General features: G+C 44.4%; 1 protein-coding gene and 1 long non-coding RNA gene across 3 annotated transcripts in view; one reads left to right on the plus strand and one right to left on the minus strand.

The window, feature by feature from the left end:
• Positions 1 to 901, minus strand: part of MARCHF3 (membrane associated ring-CH-type finger 3) — a 131,789-nt gene extending 130,888 nt beyond the window's left edge. Inside the window, exon 1 of one of the 2 annotated variants that reach the window (XM_025860972.2) lies at positions 626 to 901. The gene's annotated coding sequence lies outside the window, so the exon portion shown is untranslated. The remainder of the gene's footprint in view (positions 1 to 625) is intronic. The other variant, XM_025860970.2, reaches the window with a different exon arrangement.
• Positions 902 to 1,084: 183 nt separating this feature from the next.
• LOC141370284 (uncharacterized) lies at positions 1,085 to 22,589 on the plus strand. Its single transcript, XR_012374190.1, has 3 exons — positions 1,085 to 1,389; positions 20,291 to 20,533; positions 21,526 to 22,589. It is a non-coding gene; the product is annotated as an uncharacterized lncRNA (long non-coding RNA).
• The last annotated feature ends 67 nt before the right edge of the window (positions 22,590 to 22,656 follow it).

The following is a 22,656-nucleotide window of genomic DNA, read 5'->3' on the forward strand; positions in this document are numbered from 1 at the left end:
GTGGAGGTCCGAGCACCTCAGGAGCCATGTGGATACAAGTGCTAAGAGAAAGTGATTACTTTACAAAGTTGAATATCCGTGCTGTCAATTCCTCTCAGCAATTGCAAAGCACTGACGCCCCCGTTACAGACCCTAGCTGGTCACTTAAGTTCTCTGACCGCTGAAGACCCACCCCGAAGACGATGGTCGCTGGGCTCAGGCTACGGATCAGACACCTCCGCCGGGTCATCGCGCCGCACCGCCTCCCGCGCGGGGTTCATTTTTCAGAAACCCGTCCTCAAGCCATCTAGGAACTGCACGGACGCCGCCCCCAGCGCGCGTGTAGCCGCCGCAGAGGGCGAGGGGACGCGTCCCCAGGCCCCACCTAATGATGGCAATTATAACACGCCAAGTTGGTGAGAACGCAGAGACGCGTCCCGAACCGAGTTGAGACTCTCTCAAACAAGTTCGGGAGTGGAGACACCCGCAAGGAGTAAATCCCACCTGGCCCTGACCTCCCCACAGCGGCCACGCTCGGACGGACGCACCGACGCCCGCCAAGACCCGTTCAGTTCCACTCCCCCCCCCCCCCCCCCTCGCCGAACAGCGCCAAGAAGAGCCGCTCGCCTCGCGCGCGGCCACTCACCCTCCTCGCTGAGTCCGGATCGCAAACCGACGCCCCTGCTGCGGGTCCTGAATCCCAAGTTGCCGCGAACCGGCGACTGCTCTCGCCCTAGCGAACCCCGCACATCGGTTTGGGCAGGTACCTCCGAGGGAGCGCGACAAGCCCGGCGGGCGCCCCGGCTCAGCAACCGCCCGGAACGCGTTGACAATTCACGGACCTGCTCAGCGAATGAGGCGGACCGCCGGGCTGAGGCTACCGGGCTCCGGAGGGAGGCGGGGCCGCCCGGCGGGCGGGGCGGAGCCAGCCCTGGGCCGGCCCCTGCAGAGGCGGGGTGCCTTTAACCCGTGACTGGCGGAGCCCGCAGCCAATCGCGGTGACTCCAGGAATCCGGGCGGCCGCGGGCCGGGCCGAGCGGCCGGCTCCGCCCCGCCGCCGCCGTCCAATCGGTCGCAGCCGAGGGCTGGCGCGGAGACGCGCCCGCGGCGGGGAAGTTGGCAGCAGTGGGGAGCCGGGGCTGCGGACTGGCGCTGTGGGGGCAGCTGCGCGGGGATCCGGGTCCCTCGGGAGGGAAGTGGCGGCCCCAGGAGGCCCTGGCTGAGAGAGGCTTGGGGCCACCTAGACCCCTAGGGGTCGCGGCGTGTCGGCGAGCTGCGGAGCGAGGAGCCTGGCCGCCTCGCGGACCGACTCCTGGTCGACAACGCCCACACCTGGCGTCCGCGGGAGGCGCCGAACTTGGCGGCCCCGAAGGAGCCCCAGCAGTCGGAGGAAACCGAGACCCAAAGAGGGTGAGTCCCGGGCCGCATCACCCACAGTTGGAGGCCCGGGCCCGAAACTGGGAGCTCCGGGCTCCCTGGAAAAGGTTGTGGTTGAGGTTTAGTGGTTCTCTCCGCAACGAAACTCCGACTCTGCGGACCTCCTGGAAAGTTCATTTACACATCCCCTCCTCAGCCCCGCTTTCTACCACCAGCAGCAGGGAACCCGACCAGGCGCCTAGGCTCCCTTCCCGACCCGAAGCGCCTGAGGCACTTGGGCAGATCCCGGGGGTGGAAGGGAGGCTCGGGCGCTAGACGGCGCCGGAGCCCCCGAGACCCAACCTGGGGCCGGGCTGCCCTGTGGGGGAGGCGGCCGCAGCCCGGCTTCCCCTGCTGCTGTCCCTTGGGTCCGCCAGAGGGCCCGGACTCACCCGTCTTCGCGGGCAGGAACACCTCGGAGCGAGCCACGTAGGTCCCGCGATGCACGTTCACGGCCCCTGCCCCTTCCGAAGTGCCTGGACCGAGCTCAGGGACCTCCCGAGCGGCGGGCACCGGAGGAGCCTGAGCTCCCGGAGCAGGTCGCGGCTGAAGAAGGAGGCTCGGTGGGCTCTGGGCGGCCGGGTTACTGCCGCTCCTTTTGTCGGCGGATAGGCTCTTCAGCCTGTTTTTAAGCCCTTACCTTGGCTGCAGCATACACACATAACGGAGCTGTGGGTGTAACAAGTCAAAAAGCAAAGGGTTGGGTGTTGCTTTCCAGGCTGAGGCCTAGAATCTTAGCAAGCCCCAGACCGTAGCTTTGGGTGCATAGCGGCCTCTGTGTACCTGGAACTGCACCTGCCATCAGATAGGCACTCAAACCATGTTAGTAAAATGAAGTTCAGCAAGGCAGGAAAAGGGTCAGGCCCTCTGGTGCCCCGACACCTTCTTCACTAACCATTGGCTCCCTCAGATTCAGAAGTCCTGAAGGTTTTAGTTTCTCATGTGTGAGGGACCAAGGACCTTTACAGGTGTTATTTCAGTGCCAGCTTGGCCCTCCAAAGGACCTCCTAAAGACCTGCTCAGCTCTCATGAGCAATTACTGATGAGACTGCCTGGCAAGATGGAAGGCAAAAGGCCTATAGCCAAAAGGAACTGAAATGGCCCCTCCAGCAGGGAAGGCTACAGCTCTGAGGTGAGCTCGCGGCCTGGTTTGAGTTTCAAGTGGCACCTCCTCAGCTCCCTGTCTCAGTGGGGAAATGTCCATAAGGCAGGCTGTCAGGCAAGAAAATCAGGGTCTGGACAGTCCTTAGTAGGCCCTGAAAATTGATATGTGGTGCAGAAATTGCATATATTTAAACCCCTCCTCATTTAGTGGATCGAAAGACAGGTACAGGCAAGGGAGTCCATTCCATTCAGTTGCAACAGTTGCTTACTATGCTGCTTAGAGAATGGCATTTGCCCACAAGGAATTAGCTGTAGACCACCTGAATGGAATACACACCAGGTCTCTGCCTAGGTTGGGATGGGAGGATCAGGGGAAAAATGTATTTCCTTGGATTCTTTTTTTTCCCTCCTCCTGGTCATAACTAGAGAAAGAGTTTGCCAACAGTGTTTATCATATTAACACCCTGTGAAGGTTTTTCACAGATACTAGTGATTATTTTAAAAATCACCTTGGTAATAGGAGCCAAACATCGGCTGTTGACTGTACTTGCTATATATAGTATTTATGTTAGATGATAAAAAAGGAAATAGGAAATTTGTTTTTATGAAATAAGTCAGAACTAGACGAGAGACTTCCGTTTCCTGATTTTCAAGGTTTTCCGTCTGTTTGTTTCATACAGACATCATTGTCCATGGGTTCTTGGACAAGTAACTGCTCTCATTTTCCTTTATCAAATGGATGACATGTAAGAGACAGCACGTCTAGACTCATTCACATTTTCATACTGTCTTCTGTTTTAATTGGTATTTGACAAGAGTTTATCACTCTGGCACAGACTTACTCCTTTGTCTGTCATTCTCCCAATGATCTCTTGAGTCTCGGCCATCTCCCTATTCTACAAGGGTAAAGGAGATCTATTACTTGTGTAAGAACTCATTGTAGTCCTATCTGTATGAAACAAACAGAAAACCATGGAAATCTGGACATAGAAGTCACCTGTTTAGTACTAACCTGTTTCACTGAAGGAAATTTCTTTCCCTCAGAGGGATGAGGACGTTTGTGGAATGGCTTGGGAATGAGAAGTTTGACGTGAAATCGTGGAAGCAGGGCTGGTCCATTTGTGGTGGTGTGGGTGGTGAGCAAATTTGCCTTCAGGCACTGTCACCCATCTCTGACATTGAAACAATATTTTGGAACCTTCTGAATTTCAAAAGGATGTGACTGATAGGAGCCATGAGTTCTAATCTGAGCTTGGAGTGCTGCTGGCAATCATTTAACCTCCGTTTACTCTTGCTTCCTCACCGTAAAACCACAGTGGCAGAATTGGCCCCCTCTGTTTAGTTGCTTAAGGGAGACACAGTGACAGTGGTTACAAAGCACTGCAAGTGCATGACATTTATAGCAGTAGTGACTGTTGAAAAGAACAAAATGATGTTGAAATAGGAAAATAGTATGGACAGAACAATTCCTCTCTACACTTGGAATTTCTGTTCATTTTAATCTCATTGGATTATTGTCCCTTCCTTCTGTAAATGGAAATGAGGAAAAAGGGCCCTCACAATCCTTGTTCTTTGATATCAAATGTTTTTCGAAGCTTTGCTTAAGTGAATACTATTTTTCCCTCTTTTTCCATTTCCACCACCTCTCTCAGCATGTATTCACTTTGAAAATTATTCAGAATTTGAACAGGCTGAGCTAAAGACCTTAGCAAGGAATTGCAATCAGAAGCAGGAGATTCTAATACCAGCTATGCTGTAGGTTCGTTGTAAGAACTACATAGGCAAGCCATACAGGCAACCTTCCCATACCTGAGTTTCCCAACTATGAAACTGCAGTGATACTTCTGATTAATCTCACAGAGAAGAGAGATAACTCATGATAAGACTCTTTGAAATATTAATTGCCATATAGAGGACAAAATATCATGTAGGCGATTTTGCAAACTCAAGTATGGTGTTAGTTTGCACACCACAACTAGGAGATGTTTTGTAACAGAGGGATTGCTCTGGCACGATGTCTGCAGCCAGGGTGCTACCACCCACAAAACAATGATGTCTCGTGCATTTAAATGATGGTGCAAGTGCCCCTCGTGAGCGTTATTGCCACAGGTCCAACCAAGTAAAAATGTGGTCACAGAAATGTGTGGGAAAAGGAAGCTTCCATTCTACAAAAACATGGGATTTCCTCATACGTGCCATGGAAGAAAAACTACACTGAACTTTTTTTTTTTTTAATTGATGCCACTATGAGTACAAGTCTGATGAAAGACTAGAATGGTCTTAGAAAAATGGCCTTATACATAAAACTACACATATTGGCCAAAAGGCCACTAGAAGAGATTAAAAAATACTCTTAATTTTAAAACTTCATAACAGAACGAGTAACACTGAGGAATTTGGAAAGGGAGAGTCATGTACTCAAGGGAGGAAAAATAGACTCCCAACCCTTAGGACAGTAGGGTGTTCTAAGAAACAGGACAAAGAATATGGGCTCTAGAAACACGATAGACTGAAGGTTGGATTTTCTTTCCATTGCTTCCTAACTTTGAGACCTTGGACGAGTGCTGAGCTTCTCTGAGCCAAATGGGGTGGGGATGAAGAGTGTTGAGTTTTCCTCCTTGACTTGTTATAAATCTCAACTGAGAAGCTCTCTGTAACTCTTAGCACAGGGCTGGGCTCATAGTGGGCCGTCTGCCAATGACAACAATTCCTAATATTTACTGAGCACTCACCGTGTGTCCTGCACTGTTCCATGTCTTTTCTTCGAATTACTCACTTGATGCTCACGATCACCCTCTTATGTTACTACTGTCTCTTCTTCCTCAGAGTTGCTATCTTCGTGGAGGGACCATTCTAGGACTCATATCCTGCAGTGGACTAAAAGTCAGAAGCCTCTTTTAGTAATAGTATTTTGAACTAGCATTGCCTGTTTTCCTGTGGAAAGGGCTGATCCAGTCTTTCCTGGCACCTAGGAAATCAGGCTGCATTGAGCACTTGGTAACACATACATTATAATAGAGGGAAGGAGGGATTCAGAACTGGGGGCAAAAAGAACCATAGAAAACAAGTAGTGCTTCAAAACCCCAAACCACTTTCCAGGTCTCAGACTGTAAGCTCCTCAATTTCAGCTTCCAAACAGTGTGCTCATCATCTGGATTTGGGGTTTAATGGAAGTTAGTTCCCTTGAGGCAGCAGTATTGGAACAGTAACTGGCTAAAGAAGGAAAAAAATGGATTATCCCTTAGAAATGAATTGTATCATTAGTTATTATGAATACCCCAAATTATGACAGATTCATGTGTAAGTATGCCAGGGAAAAGTAGCCGTGAGCTATAATACACATAATTGTTTATTACCCAAGAGAATTTAGGTGCTAATGTGGATGGTTTTGCATCTGTGAGATTCTGAAACCCACAAAGGAGTCCAAGATATAAAGCCAAATAAAACATAATACAGAAGGAAATGATTTTGATTATGTAACATTTATATGTAGCATTTCATTTTACATTTTCAAATTGCTTTTCAGTCATTGGTTTATTCTTCCCAGCACACCTGGGGAGTACATCCATGCTGTTATCCTCTGTTCACAGCTGAGGCAACTGACACTGAAGGAGGCAAAGCGTTTTGTCCAAGAGCACAACAGGGGCAGGGTGAGAAATCATGCATTTATTCAATCACGAGTCTATTCAGCGCCTACCCTTGGCAAGGCACCACGGTGTGGGGTGCACAGCGATGGGGACCGTATTTGTGGCTTCTTCCTTGCTGGGAGTCTCCTGGGGGCAATAAGTGTTTTGTGGATTATGTCTCTAGACAGTAAGGACCAGGGTTTAGAGGAGGAGAAGGTGAGTCCCCTAAAATTCCTGAAGATAGTGGGATATGTGGCCCTTGAGACATGGGTAGAATTTTGGCAGATGGAGGCTGAGGGTGGTCAGAATGCCAGAGACAGAGACAGGAAGGTAAGCAAATTCAAGTCGTACCGGAGAATGTTTGACTTCAGCAGGACAGTTGTCAGAAAAGGGCTGGTGAGGAGAAAGGAGCAGATTTTCTAGCACACTGAATACCCAGCTAAATATATAGATTTTAGCTTGTGGGCAATGGGAGCTCGACTCCTCTCTGACTTCTTCCATTTCCTCATTATTCTAACATGTACCGAGTGCTAATATGCGCTTAGTCTCCTGATGTTTTCTCATACAACGGCTTTTCTAACCTTCACAGCATTCCAACGAGATCCTATTTTTCCTCCTCAAGTGGATGAGAAAACTAATGTATTTAGAAATTCAGACTTGCCCACCGTCATGGAGCTAATAACTGACAGATGTGGAATTTGAAAGCATCAGCTTTGGACTTTCTCATAGGTACTTATGGGAAGAAGGGGTGCAGATTCTGGTATATTGTACTCATGACGCCCATCTAACAGTGTTCCCTTCACTCTAGCTCAATATGTTTCCAGAAATGAAAAGTAAATAGGAGAAAAAGACAATTAATTTCTTAACGTGTAAGTTGTTTGAAATCTAAAGTCAGCTGCGGGTCAAAAAGAAACACAGTATTTTCTGTGCTCTCCAATTAACAACAAATGTCTGCATTTTGATAACTTTAGTCTTGTGAGTATCTATAATATCTTCGGATCTCAGCTTAGTCTTTCCACTAAGCCAGAATCTCTCTCTGGAGTTGGTCAATTCGGTCCCTAATCCTTTCCCTTAGCATGCAGCCCAACCCATTTATCATAGTGCCCTGTGAGGTCTCTATCTCAGCTTGAATTTTGCCCATCAAGAAATAGCTTTTCCTCTCCAGATACAGGCTACTAATTAGCATTTTTACTGTTTAATTACCAGGACTAAAATACAAGTAAGAGAAGTATTATTGTTAATCCAAAAATACTTAGAAAGGAAACAGATTGCTTATTTGAATCTTACTGTAAAGAAATAAAGAGATGCTCTCAGGAGGTGGGTGTGTACTTAGGTGACATAAAAAGTGCAACTGAAAATTTTAACATTTGTTAAATAGGGTGCTTCTCATTGATCTGGTTTTGTGGAAGAGTTTCTTTGGAAAATCCCTGTCTGTGATCAGAGAAGTCTTCCTGGAGAGCAAAATACCTGCTACAAAAGAGAGGCCGGTGTTGACCCTCTACATGAAGACAATCGGGAAACCACTGAAACGGGGCATTTCAAAATCCTAAATCCAATGTATAACATTCTCCTTGTCTCTCAGCCCTCCAGTGCCTTGTTTGGCTTTGCCTGGATTGTATTTTATGACCCGAGTCATAGAGATTCACAAGTAAATAGTTGAGTGTTTTTCGTTTGTTTCTTAAAGAAGTTGAAAGAAAGTAAAGTTAACATGTAAGGATCATTAAATGTCATCTAAGATCTTAAGGAGTCCATGTGAAAGACACAGAAAACAAGCACTGGACCAGAAAATTGTATCTGATATCTCCTCTGTCTTAAAATGCCATAAGTTTTTCCCGTGCTTTCAAGGAGACCAGTGGTCTGGGACAAGGTTGTCTGTGTTTCACTGAGGAAAGTGGGGAAACTAATCCATGTTGTCTTGGCTTCTAGATCGGCAAAGCAGGGATGCTTACCTTGAGATACAGAAAAAACAGAACTTCGAAAGACTGAGAGGAAATCATACAACTTATTGTAACCATTTGCATCTCTTTACAGAGAAAAAATCCACAATACATACTTCTGGGGATTTTCCATATTGATGGAAGAAAGTGTTCAGGATACCAAAGTGAATCCCATTGAAGGCATGAATTAGCATTAATTTCTCCTAACTATTGAAATGGAGCCCGTGTGGTTCTTTCTCCCCTTAAGATGTTCAGCAAAAATCCTGAAACTCTGAAAGATGATTGATGTAGAAACATGCTAGAATTAACCTTATTTTATTTTATTTTTTTATTTTAATTTTTTTAAAGATTTTATTTATTTATTCATGAGAGACAGAGAGAGAGAGAGAGAGAGAGGCAGAGGGAGAAGCAGGCTCCCAAGGAGCAGGGAGCCCGATGTGGGACTCGATCCCAGGACTCTGGGATCATGACCTGAGCCGAAGGCAGACGCTTAACCATCTGAGCCACCCAGGCGCCCAAATTAACCTTATTTTAAAAACAATAACTATGCATAATAGATGACTTTCCTAACCAGTGAGACTCCCTGCACTGAGGCTCTTCTCACAGGAACTTCTGAATTCTGAACAAGGTCTGACGAGGTACTGCAGGTAGCAAAATGTTGTGTGAGAAGTTAATGACATTTCATCTTGGTGTCTGCTGAAGGCCAATCTAGGATTCCTCTGAAAACTGGCATGTCAGGTGACTAAACCCTGGGAGTCTTTGTGGGGAGGTTGTTGGTGTTGTCCTGTCTAAGGGACCTAAGGTCATTGAGTTAGAGCATCTCAAGGAACTTTCTGTAGCCTCCACAGTAAGCATTACAGTATACCATCCACAGATAAAAATACTCAATAAAGACTTGTTTAATAGAATTTAATTGTTAGCTGGTCCTGAGCCTGAGCTTAACTAAAGCAGACAACTGCCCTTGGGAATACAACCAAACCCTCAGGAGCCCAGAGAAAAAGAGCATGGTCAAGGTCAAGTGTCCCCAGACAGGTCATGCGTATTTAGTTCATAGCTCAAATCAGTTGTGGTGGGAATGAGGGTACTAATTCCCATTCAGAGGCATAGAAACCATTCAGTTGTAAATGAATTGAAATATGTAATTGGATCTGGCCCTTGAAAGTTTTGTGGCCCTTTCAAAGCCAAATGGAAAAAGGAAACACCGCATCTGTTTTCTGATTCCCTTTTCGAAGAAGGTGAAAATATATTGCAAATGAGCCCTTAGTTGTGGGTCACTATCCTTACAAGACCTGTGTTTGGTTCCAAGGTTGGAAACTTACTCTGCCTCGTAATCTCACCCACCTCCAACTTGAACTAGGTCTCAAAGTCTCATTTTGACTATATATTCTTTCAGCCACGTGGGAGAGATGAGAAGAGGCTAAATACAGCCATATAAAAAACAACCAGCAAACTAGAAAGCACCTTCAGGCTTAACATCAACAGTGAGTATATAGCATCAGCTTCAAGTCTTGTGTGAACACGCACAAATATTTTCTAAGAATATTTTTCAGAAGAGGGTATTTTTTAGATATAATCTCTAAATTGCATTATGAATGATAAATGAGAAGGTTAATAAACTTTATTTCAGGGATGTTTTGCATATTTGCTGCCACGATTGGCTCTGTCTTTCTTTGTGACTATAGTCACAAAGGGAGCATTGCCATACTGTGGTGTTGGGAAAGGATCTTTGAGATGATGACGAAGGTTGCAGGAAAGGCTCAAGTTTATTTTGCTATTTGTTTCATTTTAAAAGGCTGTGACTAGGACGTCATACCTGTCTAATAAGCATGTATGTAACATTTTTATGTTTGCTGAATGCCTTAAAGTCCCCCATTAGTCTCCACAATACCCCTTGAGGGTGGGTCAGTATTACAGCCAACAGTTTACATTTGAGGAAATTTAAGACACAAAGGGATTATGTGATTTGTACGAGGTCACCCAGCATGCAAGCCTAGCTAATAAAAGATGACTGCAAAGCTCTTTCCAAACAAAAAGTGCCTTATAAACATTAGGTAGTATTAATGGGCATGATCCCAGGATGAGTAAAATACTCTCTAGGAGTAAAGTGCTCATACACGCTCTATACGATTAATTCTTTTTAACCTCAGGGCAACTTTTGATGTAGGAATTCTTGAACCTGGCTATGCATCAGAAATGTCTTTATAGTTTTGAGAACACATGAACACCTGGGCCCCTACCCAAGCTGTAGAATCAGAATCTGGGAGGCGGGACCCAGATAATTTGTATCTTGTAAAAGCTCCACAGGGGATTGTGATGCTCAGCCAGGGTGGAGAACCACTATCCTAGACTATAATAATAACCTCAGAGAAGCCAAGAGCAACAAGACACCATGGAGTCAATTTAGGAGAAAAAGTCTAGCGTCTTCCAGGCTTCTGTCTACCTAGTTCACAACTATTATGAGCAAAGGAACTGCCTCCCTGAAAGACTCAACTGTGTATCCATGTATGGAATTCCAGGAAATAGGGCCGAGATTAAAGTTTATTTAAGACCCACCTATGTTTGTTATAATATACTGGGTAAATTTATTGTGTTTTTTCTTGGGTTATTACTGATTCCACTCTAAGATTTTTTATTTGGAGTACCTTGTATAATAATCAACAGTAAAAATCTCTAATATCTGCCCATTCACCCATCCATCAGACATTTATTGAATACTTGCCATGTGGAAATTACAGAGTGAAATAATGTTCTTTGTCCAAAGGAGTTTATCAACAAGTGATAAAAAAGACACAGGCCAAACAAACAAAAACCCTGTAATAGTAAGCCATACATATTGAATGATAATCAAAGTGTAGATGAGGCATTATTCATAATTGCTAAAAAGTTGAAACAACCCAAATGTCATTGATTGAAAAATGAATAAATAAAACCTGGTCTATCCAAACATCGGACTATTATTCAACAATATAATGAAATGAAGTACTGGTACATGCTAAAACATGGATGACCTCTGAAAAAAATATGTAAAATGAAAAAAGCCAGTCCCAAAGAACCACATTTTACGCGATTCCAATTATATGAAATGTTCTGAAAAGGCAAATCTATAGAGATAGAAAGTAGATTACGATTGCCTAGGGCTCAGGGAGGGTGAAATGGGGAGGAACTCTTAATGGGTACTGGGTTTGTTTTTGGGGTGATTAAGATGTTCTAAAATTATGGGGCACCTGGGTGGCTTAGTTAAGCGTCTGCCTTCTGCTCAAGTCATGATCCCAGGGCCCTGAGATCGGGCCCCACGTCAGGTTCTCTGCTTAGCAAGGAGCCTGCTTCTCCTTCTCCCTCTGCCCCCTACCACTTGTGCTTTCTCTCTCTCTGCCTCTCTCTCGCATGCATGCTTTCTCTCTCAAATCTAAAAAAAAATAAATTTATTTTTATTTATTTATTTTATTTTTTTTTATTTATTTGAGAGAGAGAGAGTGAGAGAGAGCACAAGAAGGGGTAGGGTGAAAGGGAGAAGCAGACTCCCCGCCGAGCAGGGAGCCCGATGCGGGACTCCATCCAGGGACTCCGGGATCATGACCTGAGCCGAAGGCAGTCGCTTAACCCACTGAGCCACCCAGGTGCCCTAAAAAAAAATTTTAAATGTTCTAAAATTGTGATGGATACACAACTCTGCAACTATACTTTAAAAACCCCATTAAATTGTACCCTTTAAATTGGTGGATTGTGTGGTATGTGAATTATATCCCAGGAAAGCATATATATACATAGACATATATCTAGTGCTGTATGAACTTAGAGGAGAGAGTGATTGATTAATTTGGATTGGAAGAAAGGGTGGGAATTTTCCTGGAGGAAATGTGTGTTGAGTTGAGACAAAAAGTGTGATTTTGTGAGGAAATGAGGCTCAGAGAGAGAGTCAAAGTGATGATGCTTTCATTCAAGGGCAGTTATCTGGAATCCATGGGATTTAGGATATACGCATGGTACAGTACATGGGGACTAGATGTAAGCCTTTTACTACCATGCCGAAGTCTGTGGTTTGGTCTTCATTTTTGTGGCAATGGAGTGCCATGATGGGTTGGTGAGTAGTCTGATCAGGCCTGTGATTTGGAAGGATAATTGGAGGTGGTGATAAGGTAGATGGGAGATGAGATTGGGAGGCCAGTGAGCAGGGGAGACCATTGAGGAGGCTGGGCTTGTGCAACACATAGGCAAAGAGATGATGAAGCCCTCAAGAGCATTGAACACTGAAACAAGGAGACAGAGGAGAGGAAATGCTTAAGAAGTCGAATCTTAAAACTCGGTGGCCCTGGGGAGTAGGTAAGAAGGCAGAGGATATATACAGCACAGTATTTTAGAACGTACAAAGGCCTGAGTCCTTTTTTATTAAGTTATTTAGAATCGTAATGCAAAAACTATGGTTGAAATAACACCACCCACACAAATTGTAGTTCTCTAATAACTTGCCAACAAGAGTTTGATTACAGAGACTCTTATTTCTTAACAAAGGAATGTATATTGTGAATAAAAGGATGGATTGAAGAGAGAAATGCTATCCAAACATTTTTTAAGCTCTTTGGAATCAGACCCTCCCCTGTTGGAGAAGAAGCACTCATTTATGGCCTACTCTGAATGACTAAGTATTTACCTCTTGCTCAGATAGCTTCCCTAGAAACACTTCCTTTGGTGTGAGCAACTTGGATTTACTGCCAGGGCAACACCTCTCATCCAACACCCACGCTGCCTCTTGGCTTGGTCCTCACCAGCAGGTGTTCATAAGCAGCATTTTGTTTTGCTTCTAATAAGAGCACAGTCTCAGAAAAGCATAGGCTGCATGTACCACACATTATAACTTTCCTTTACAAGTGTTCTTATAGCAGAGATCGGAAAATGTGGGAGTCTTCAGGGTCAGAAGACGGAGACTGCCTTTTTCCTTAGTCATGCCAGGCCACACCTATGTTTTCCATACGAAGGAGAGGCAGCCAGATCCTGGGCAAGGTCAAATAGAAACAGTCTCTTCCACTGCATGGCACTGCATTCCCTGGAAATCTTCGTGGGCCCTGGAAGGCATTGGCAATGACACTTGTGTGGGAATAGCATCCCTGACAAGTGCCGTACATGAGTTTAACCAAGCAGGAAAAAACACCATTTAGAACACCACTTGCTGAGATGCGGCGCTTATCTGTGTCTGTCAGTGAACAATGACTACAACAAGCCCCGTTCAATCACAGTTGTTAGCAGAGCTAATTACAGCAGTCTCGGGTGGGAGGACTCCCAGCAGATGCCTCTAAGGGACTTCCATCACAGGTTCAAACATTGGCTTTGCAGGTAAGCAATGGAAACAGGCCCCTTGGGGGGCCTTTAAACAACAGTTCTCCACAACTCTGAACATGGATCCATCTTCACTCCACAGCTGGCGAGGGATCATTTTCAAAAGAGAACCACCACCAGAAAGCGAAGGAGGAAAGGGATGTTTAAAGCCAGTAGGGTAAATGTTCTGGATTAAATGAGAGCAGAACTGGGTATTATTCCTTGGGCCGTCTTTGACTCACTGCATGACCTGATGGAGGTCGCTTCCCCTTTCTGGGCCTCACTGTTCTCATCTCAAAAATAAGGATAATAATACTGGCTCTATTTATATCACAGATTGCTGAAAGAATAAAATATGTAGTTTAAAAAATAGAAGTTGGGGAAAAATAGAAAATGCCATACAACTCTAGGTAGTGTCACTGTTATTCCCCTTCTCCTGTTCTACATTTTAACTGACAAATGATGAAAAGGAGTAAGAAAAAAGTCTGTGCTGTTGCAGAATCTCAAACTTTATTTTCTGATGCCTTTGAGTGATACTATGGTTTGCTCCTTTTCAGATTTGCCTCCCCTTCCCCAGTTTATTCTGGTGTAAACTCATCTCTAGTGTGAGGGGTTGGAGAAGACCCCAGGGATCTGAAGGGACCAACACCCTGTACCCATCTAGTCTCATCTAAATGTCACCTGCTGCAGTCCATCTTAAAGTCCTCCTTTCTGCCCTCCCTGGGACACCCAATTTGGGAGGACGTCAGCCCTGAATGGGTCCCACAGTCGGGCTGGGACTTGAGGGGACACCTCCAGGACAGAACCGAAAAGAATTTGTAGGGTGTGCTGAACATGTCTTAATCTGGGTCTCTAGCAACATTCTTGTTCCTACTAAAAATCTCAGCACACTTCTAATCTAGCAAGGCACGTCTACTTATCTGATGGTGCTGTCAGTGATAGAAAACGATCATATTATGGATTTGGCAGAGAAGAAAAAGGAGATTTATTTCTACCGGTTGAAGATGTATATTTTCCAGATATGCAAAACCAGTCAGAGCATTGAAAAAAATATCAATGAAAAGTGATCATGTTTTGTGAGCAGAAGAAACCATGCTTGACTTCAGAACAATAAGGAAGATTATAAGGATCCCACATCCATGGTTAAAAAAAAAAAATGACAGTAGGGTGCCAGTGGGACTACCAAACTCTTACCTCCCCTCTTAGGGTGAGGCAACATCTCCATTTCAATGAACTTGCTTTCAGTGTTTCAAGTTCCCCCTTTCTCTTTGCTCCTTCCAATCATTTATCTTTTTTTTCAATGTTGAGCATAACTAAAAATTCTAAGTAGGGAATTGCACATAATTGTAGACTCTGCACCATTGGCAAAGTGATGCTTCTTTCTCAGTATTTGTAATTATCTGTTCCACTCTTGCTTACTCCTAGAAAATTTATGTAGAATGACAGCAGTGTCCTTTATTTCTCCTGAAGGCATTCTTTGGTCTCACTTTGTGTAGAGGTTATAAAACATCAAGAAATGCAATACTGTGTTTCTTATGTAGTCACACATATACAAATAGAAAATATCACTTTAAATGAATCAAGCAAAGGGGGGAATAGCTAATTACATTTTAGCTATTGCACTTACTTGGTAAGGTAAAGAAATTTAAAAAATAAAACACAAAAAACCTTCATTAACTCAAGACTGTGATCACCCTGGACATGTTGGCCTGCACCTGCTGCCTGGGAAGTTGTTTTATGCTGTTAGGTGAGAACGCCATGGTTTCCTTTGCCCTCTCAACCTTTTCTTTATTACTGGCTTAGAGAAATGTGGCATTGCTAAAAACTCCCAACTTGAAAATGCTTCACAGAGCAGGATCCTTGCCAAATTCAAGAATCTTGCTAGTTGGCAAGATGGGAGCTATCATGCAGAACAAAAGTCTGATACTAGAAGTCAGCAATCACAATGGGAATCAATCCCACAATCTGGTTTCTGAATGTCTTAATCTCCACCGACCTTAAAAGAGTGATGCTGGCCTTACTTTGAGGCTAACTTTACAAAGAGAACATAGAGGGAGGTGGAGTTAAATCCTGAAACTTAGCTCCTCTGGCAGTTCCTTCCCAACTTCTAACACCTCTTTTTTTTTTTTTTTTTTTTTTTTTGTTTAAACTAGGTCATGAATAGATGCCCATTTTTACTTCCTAGCATTACATTCCTAACAAAAAAGATAAATGACAGTACCTCCCTTGCCTGATCAAGGAACAAGGGAGTTTCTCAGCTGATAGTTTAACTTAGTCCCCTGATGGTGCACTTATACATTTCAACCCAGTTTTGAGGGAAGTGGTTCCTATGGTTCATTTCTCTCTTTCCTCCCTTAGTGGGCAGGGTATGGGTTGACCTGTCAAGAGGACCTGGGATCATTGCCGGGGTCTTCTATGCAATGCAGTGCTGCAGTAAAGCCCACCAGGGGTTCTCAGGGGAGTTGGGTTGCATTGTGGAATTATGAGTAGCACAATGCAGCCATAGGCTGAACTTGCCTTTAACTTGAATCCTCTCTATTTCTTGGTGTTTCTGAATTATTAAGAAAAGTTTCAGTTAATCTTAGGCCTACCTTGTTTCTAAGGGTGAAAGCTTTCCATCAGGAATAGTTCAAATATAACATTTGGGCACAAGGGAAAGATGGCTTTGACACTCAGTGTGGGTTTGTGGCTGGATTCTTCTTGTTGTGTCTAATCTGTTGGCTGGCACTGCTTCTATGAGCCTTCCTTCTCCATCTTTTGTATGATTTTAATGTTTTCCCCTTCTCCTGAAGGTTTATGTCCTTGTAGCCTTTATAATTCCAGAGTACATTGGCTTTGGTACTCATCCTTTTTGAACCTGAGAGGGGAGGTAAAATGCTGAACACCAGTGCCTAAATGAACGACCAGCCAAGATGAGACCATTCTCTCTTGGCTGTGCCTCAATGTTTGTCATGGATTTCTGTGTTAATAGAGATAAGATCTGTGCCAAGTGCAGGATTTGGGGTCACAGTGTCAAAGTATTCTGGTCTCTGTGCTGAACAAGAGCCCTGGGTCCAGTACCTGCGTCTGTGGATGAGGATGGGTTGCCATGGTTTACTCGCCAGTGTCCGAGTCACTCTGGAAACCCCTGAACTCTGCTGCCTGAATGCTTAGCTCTTCTGAGATGGGCTGAGGGTTATGGTACTTCCCAACATGGCTTGTCATTTTTGGGTATTGAGCTAATCAGTTAATCAAGTCCTCAGCTCTTCTCTCTGACGCTTTTTTTTTTTTTTCTTAGTTGTCTTTTTTCAAACAAGGTATGTTTGAAAACTTCCTGAAGATAGATATTCTGCAGTCTTCTGAACCTTCCACTCATCATCCTACTGCAGTTTTCTTTTGGGCTGTATCTTCTTCCTTTCCCCACCAAAACTGTTCTCAATACAGTCGAGTTACCATTTGTACTAGTTTCTTATTGCTGCTGTAACAGATTGCAACAAACTTGGTGGTGTAAAACAACACAAGTTTATTCTTTTACAGTTCCGTAGGCCAGAAGTCCTAAATCACTTTCACTGGGCAGGAGGTCTTCCTTCTGATGGCTCTAGGGGAGAATCTGTTTCTTTACCTTTCCTAGCTTCTGGAGGCCACTTACATTCCTTGGCTCATGACCCCTTTCTTATCACTCCAGCCTCTTGCTTCCTTTGCCTTATCATATGCATTCTCCTCTGTAGTCCCTCTGTCTCCCTCTTACAAGAACACTTGTGGTTACATTTAGGACCCACCTGGATAATCTAGGATAATTTCACCATCTCAGGATCCTTAACTTAATGGCATCTGCAAAGTCCCTTTGTATATAAGGTAACATTCACAGGTTCTTGGGATTAGGACCTAAATAATTTTCAAATCCAGTGTCTTCTTTTAATTCTTCATCCTAGCTCTTTTGATATTAGATACTGTTAGCTATTCTGGGAAAAACTTTTCTGACTTTCAAGATATGGCTATTTTCCACTGATGTAATAACTTTATTGTTTTTCTCTCCCTCTAGAATGCAAGCCCGTGAGTAGGACCCTTGACTATCTGCTGCTCTGTCCTCCCTGCTCGGAATAGTGCCTGGTGCTATCATATAATCAAAGGCAGCAAAGAATACAAATTGCATGACCTTCTCTCACTCCTCATTCTATCACCTCTTATTCTCGTTTTCCTTTACTGGCTTTCCTCTATTGCATGTGGTCAAGTTTGGTATTTCCCAGGGCTTAGTCCTAGCTCACTTTTTTCCACCGGTGCCAGATGGATGCAGTTTCAGCCATATCCTGGGTACTTTCAAATCTGCATCTCCAGCCCAGACCTCTGATTTAATCTTTACCTGGGTATCCCACAAGCATGGCAAATTCACCATGTCCCATCTTTCCCATCCACCAAGGACAACCAAAAACTAACCTCCCCTTCCTTTTATACTCTCTGTGTCAGGGAATAGTTAGTGCCAGGATTTATCCAGTAGCCACAGCAAGAAGACTGGCAGTCATCCCAAATGCCGTGCTTTCTTCTACTTACTCTCGCCCCACTTCGACAGCCCTCCAGTCAATCATGAAGTTTTGTCAACCTGTCTCCCAAACATGCCCTGATATCTCTTTCTAACTCCCGTTGCCCTGGTTCGAGTCCTCATCATTCCCATGAGTAGGATATAAATCAATTTACTAAACCATTGCTCTTGATTTCTCTTGAATATAATGGAGTGACATGCTCTTAAACTTTCTGCATGTGTACCCGAGCTACTGACCATTGCCAGCCATGCCTTCCATCTCTGCTGAGTGGGCAGTGACTGAGGCAGTGACTGATTTGCATACCAGCTGATCTTGGCTCCCAGAACTCACTGGATCCAGGATGGGTACCTGACCCAAGGATGGCTTCTGCTGTCGTTCTGATCAGCAACCATGATTTGGGGGGCTGGCTGTAAAATATAAGCTGAGTAAAATCCCTCTTTTGGGATTTCAGAACAGCAAGGCTGGGAGATTCGGATCACTGTATTGCTGAACAGAAGGCTCAGCAGAAATGATGGGCATGAGCAAGCTACATTTATGAGAAAGCAGATACTGTGAGTAAGTAGGGGAACTGGTGAGTCAGGAAGGAAGAGGGAAAGAAAGAAGCCAAGGTACTGCATAAGGGGGGCTGGCTCTTTCTGTGGCTCTCTAAGGGTACTTCCTGAGGCCTGCCCCAGTATTCCCATTGTCACATTTCCATGAGTTGCTGCATTATTATAAACAAACAAAGCAGCCCTAGTCTGAGTGAGCCCTTGCTTCCTGCAATAAATCGGCCAAAGTGATATGTTTTCCAGTAAGCCCTTTTAATGTTGTATGAGACATCTGGAAGAAAGCAGCACTGAAACCAAGAGCGGTAACGTGCAGTCCCAAACTCAGTGTTTATCCCACTCCATTTTAAAGCATTAGCTTAGGGAAAAAAGAGAAGTTTATGTTACTATTTCCTTTGGGGTGGGAGAATATTATGATGAGCTTCTTGTGTCAAAATTAGTCTTTATGTAAAAACAAATTGATGCCTGCAAACATAATTTCAGAAAGGAAAAGTATGAAAATGACTATAATAAGTGACTGAACATTGATACCTATCAACAGTGGGAAAATGAAATCACCTTTTAAATGCCATGTTTCCAGATATCTGCCTTTCTATTTTTCAGCTGTTGGAACAGAGGGATTGCTGAAGGTTTCCAGGATTCTTAGTCACATGACCATATTCCTCTCTCAAATGTGAATTAATAAGTAGATTGACTGAAGATTTATAGGTAAAAAACAACATTTGGCACATATAATCGATACTCTGAATGTGGAGTACAATCAGAGAGCATCTTTATTCATGTCTCCCGCTCTCCCTGTAAGATGTGCTCAGTGGGGAATTTCTTACTCTGTTCAGGATAAAAATGAAAAACAATAGTAAGTGTCAGGATTCTTTCACGTATTCTCAGGCCACAGAAAGGCCCATGGTCACTTCACACTGGGTTTTGTGTGTCTGTTCCTACGTCAGAATAAAAACTTACAACTTGCTTTAAAGTTGTCTTACAGGGAGCACAGTGTGAAGCCACACGCTGCAGGGACGCTGTGGAAGGGGAAGGCCCTTCTCTTCTCGCTTCTGGAAGCTCTGGTTCTTCTAGGGTTGGGATGGGGGAAGGCAAAAAACATGGTCAGGGGCGGGAGTGTTGTCAGCGAGCGCTGAAGTTATAAGATGACCTCCAGCTCCCCAGGCCTGGTAACCATTTACAGCAGACATTTCACAGAGGCTTTCATGGGTTCTCGGGAGGTGTCTCGCCTGCAGTTCCCTTGATTTAGGCAGATGCGCTCTCCCTGTGAGCAGCTACTCACTTCCTCAGCCCCTAGGAGCCCAGGATTCTACCTCTGCTTCTGTCCTGAGGCTGCCCCAGCCAGCCCTCTCTCACATGTGGCCCACATCTGATCTAGGAAGAAACATCCACGCATGTTCTTCTGGACAAATGCAGAGCACCTGCAGTTCTCCATCACTCTGAAGCAGGAGTGGCTTGCTAGCTCATCTCTCACGTGACTTGCCAGCCCGGAGTTAGACCACGGTGTTCTTCCTACCTTGGGACACACATCAGGCTTTCTGATGAGCCCCACTTACGTCCATTTCTCTTGACATTAGGTGATCCCAATCTTTTACTTTGGTGAGAAGTGAGAGCACATCTTTCTTTAAAAAAAAAAAAAAATCCTTCAAGTATCCTGTCTTCTCAGTCCCCCAACAGTCTTTATGCAATTTAATAACTCCTTTAATTGGGTCCGGGCTGGGTCCAGCCAACACTTTAACCCCCTATAAGGATCAATGGGTTTTTGTTTACTTGTTTGAAATTCTAATGTCAGAAATCTGTTTTTTGGATGAAGCCTCTGCACTTCCTGTACACCTATAACACGTGCTTATACTCAGGCAGGAAGTGCTCCAAAAGAACAAACGTCCAGGTCTCAGGCCAGCCCTTGGATTATCTCTCAGCTCAGCAGACTCTGAAACTTTGAACTTTTCCAACTGGTGGCCCAGGAGAAGGATCAGCAACCCTAGGACACAGCAGGGCACAGAGCTCTCAGGGTGCCTGGAGCAGGGAGGAACACAGGATGCCCAGCCACACAAGTGGGCCATCTTCTCTATGGCCCCCTCTCCCCAGTTGTCTTGAAGGTAAGAATGTCCTGCAGGGCTACTGGAGAGTGCCTCTGGGCTTAGCATGCGTGAGGACTACAAGGACCAAGGAAGGCGGGTTAGAGAGGCCAGACACACCTGAAGAATCAGGAGCCAGAGGGCTTACTCTGGATGAGGGCAGGAAGTAAAGGAGGCCATGGTTACAAGGGCGGGGGCGGGGTGCATTGCATTACCTGAGGTCCTTCACAGTGTGGATCCCAATCTACTTGGTTGCATTTCCTTCACTCCCTTCCCCTTCACTCCAGCAACACAGAACCACCTGCGGTTTCCTAAGTATGCCAAGCCCTGCATATTCTTATTTTCCACATGCTGTTCCTTCAGGATGGAACCTCCTCCTCCTTCTCAGCCCTGCTCTATTGCTTCTATTAAACCATCAAAACCTAGTTTAAGTTTAATTTTCTGTGAAGACTTCTTGCTACTTTCCTCATCTGGCTGCTGTGCCGTTTTATACATGTTTCAGTTCCAGCCATCACTGCATGACATTGTAGTGCTTTATTAACTGACCTCTCCTTGCTCCTCAAAAGACACTGATGGTCTAAGACATGGACTCATTCATTCTTGTACTCCCAACCACCTGCCATTGTGTTTCAGTGTCGTAGGGACTTCTATTAGATCTCTATTGCTGTGTAACAATCTACCACAAATTTAGCAGCTTGAAACAACACACATTTATTATTGCAGTTTCTGTAGATCAGAAATCTAGGCATGGTGTGGCTGGATGCTCTGATCAGAGTCTCACTGAGCTGAAATCAAGGTGTTATTCCAGGCTCTGGTTCTCATGTTGGGCTTAGGATCCTCTTCTAGGTTCAAGGATTGTTGGCAGCATATGTTTCTCGAAGCTGTAGGGCTGACGTCCCCATTTTCCTGCTAGCTACTGACCAATAACTACTCTCAGTTCCTAGCAGCCACCCAGTTTCTTGCCATTTGGCCCCAGTAGGAAGTTTACCACATTGATGTTTGCTTCCTTCCAGGCTGGCTGGAGTACATCTCTCCGATTTCTTCTGCAACCAGCCAGAGAGAACTCTCTGCTTTTAGAGGACTCACCTGACTAGATCAGGCTCAACCAGGATAATCTTGCTTTTGCCATTTGATGTATCATAACCACAGCAGTGATATTTCATCATATTCAGTGAGTTCCACCCACACTCAAAGGAGTTAGACAAGGGTGAGGGTTCATTAGGGTCATCCTAGAATATTGCCTGCCACAGGGCTAAATGAATAATATCAAATAAGATGTGTTCCAGAAATATGTAAATTATAAACACTGCTATTCGATTATAAGATTTTTTTCCCCTCTTGTCACTTCGGAATGCTTTTTAAGTTGTTCCCAAATTTGGGTTGAGTCCAGAATGGTTGAAGATGTTGTATGTGAGATAACACAATAATATCCCTACCATGAGCCCAGGTAGTACTGGAAATTCAGGGTGGGTGGCAAGACCTGGTCTGCCAGCTGACTGACTCTATTACCTTAGGCCAAGTCCCTGAAACTCTCTGAATGTTAGATTTCTCATCCTGTATAAAATGAGAGGGTAGGACTACACAATGTGTATAAAGTTAGCCTGCTCTGATATTCTAGAATTTCTAAGACTAAATCATACTGCTCAAATTAAAATCTAGCCAAGTGACTCACAATATCCAAATTCATTAAAATAGTTCACAAAAGAATTTCATTATAGATGAAATTACAGTGATGTGATTTTAAGAGGAAAAGGCAATTTTGTGTTTAAATGAATCCATTGCTATATTGGTTGAACTTCACTAAATATAAATAGGGATACACAGCGACATTTTTAACACTTTATATAAAATGGTGAAGAGTATTGTCTTTAGATGACATATCTGTCCAGTTATGTTCAGAAGTGAATTTTCTCCAAGATGTTAAAACCTGATACTGTTTTATAATTTGAATTAACTCAATTGATGACAAGTGAATAACTATCAAAGGCAGCCCTCAAATATTATGAATCAATTCATTAACTACGTGTGAAGCATTTTGAGATTCTTATACGCATTTTGGAGGTTTAAATCTTTTGTTTTTCTCAAATGAAGCCTTTTTGCCTAGGATAATTATTCTCTTCTCCCCCCCCCCACAATGGAATTGA

The sequence above is a fragment of the Callorhinus ursinus genome, unplaced genomic scaffold (assembly GCF_003265705.2).
Source record: "Callorhinus ursinus isolate GAN/ISIS: 27379988/994484 unplaced genomic scaffold, GSC_fseal_2.0 scaffold30, whole genome shotgun sequence".
NCBI classification, from domain to species: domain Eukaryota; kingdom Metazoa; phylum Chordata; class Mammalia; order Carnivora; family Otariidae; genus Callorhinus; species Callorhinus ursinus.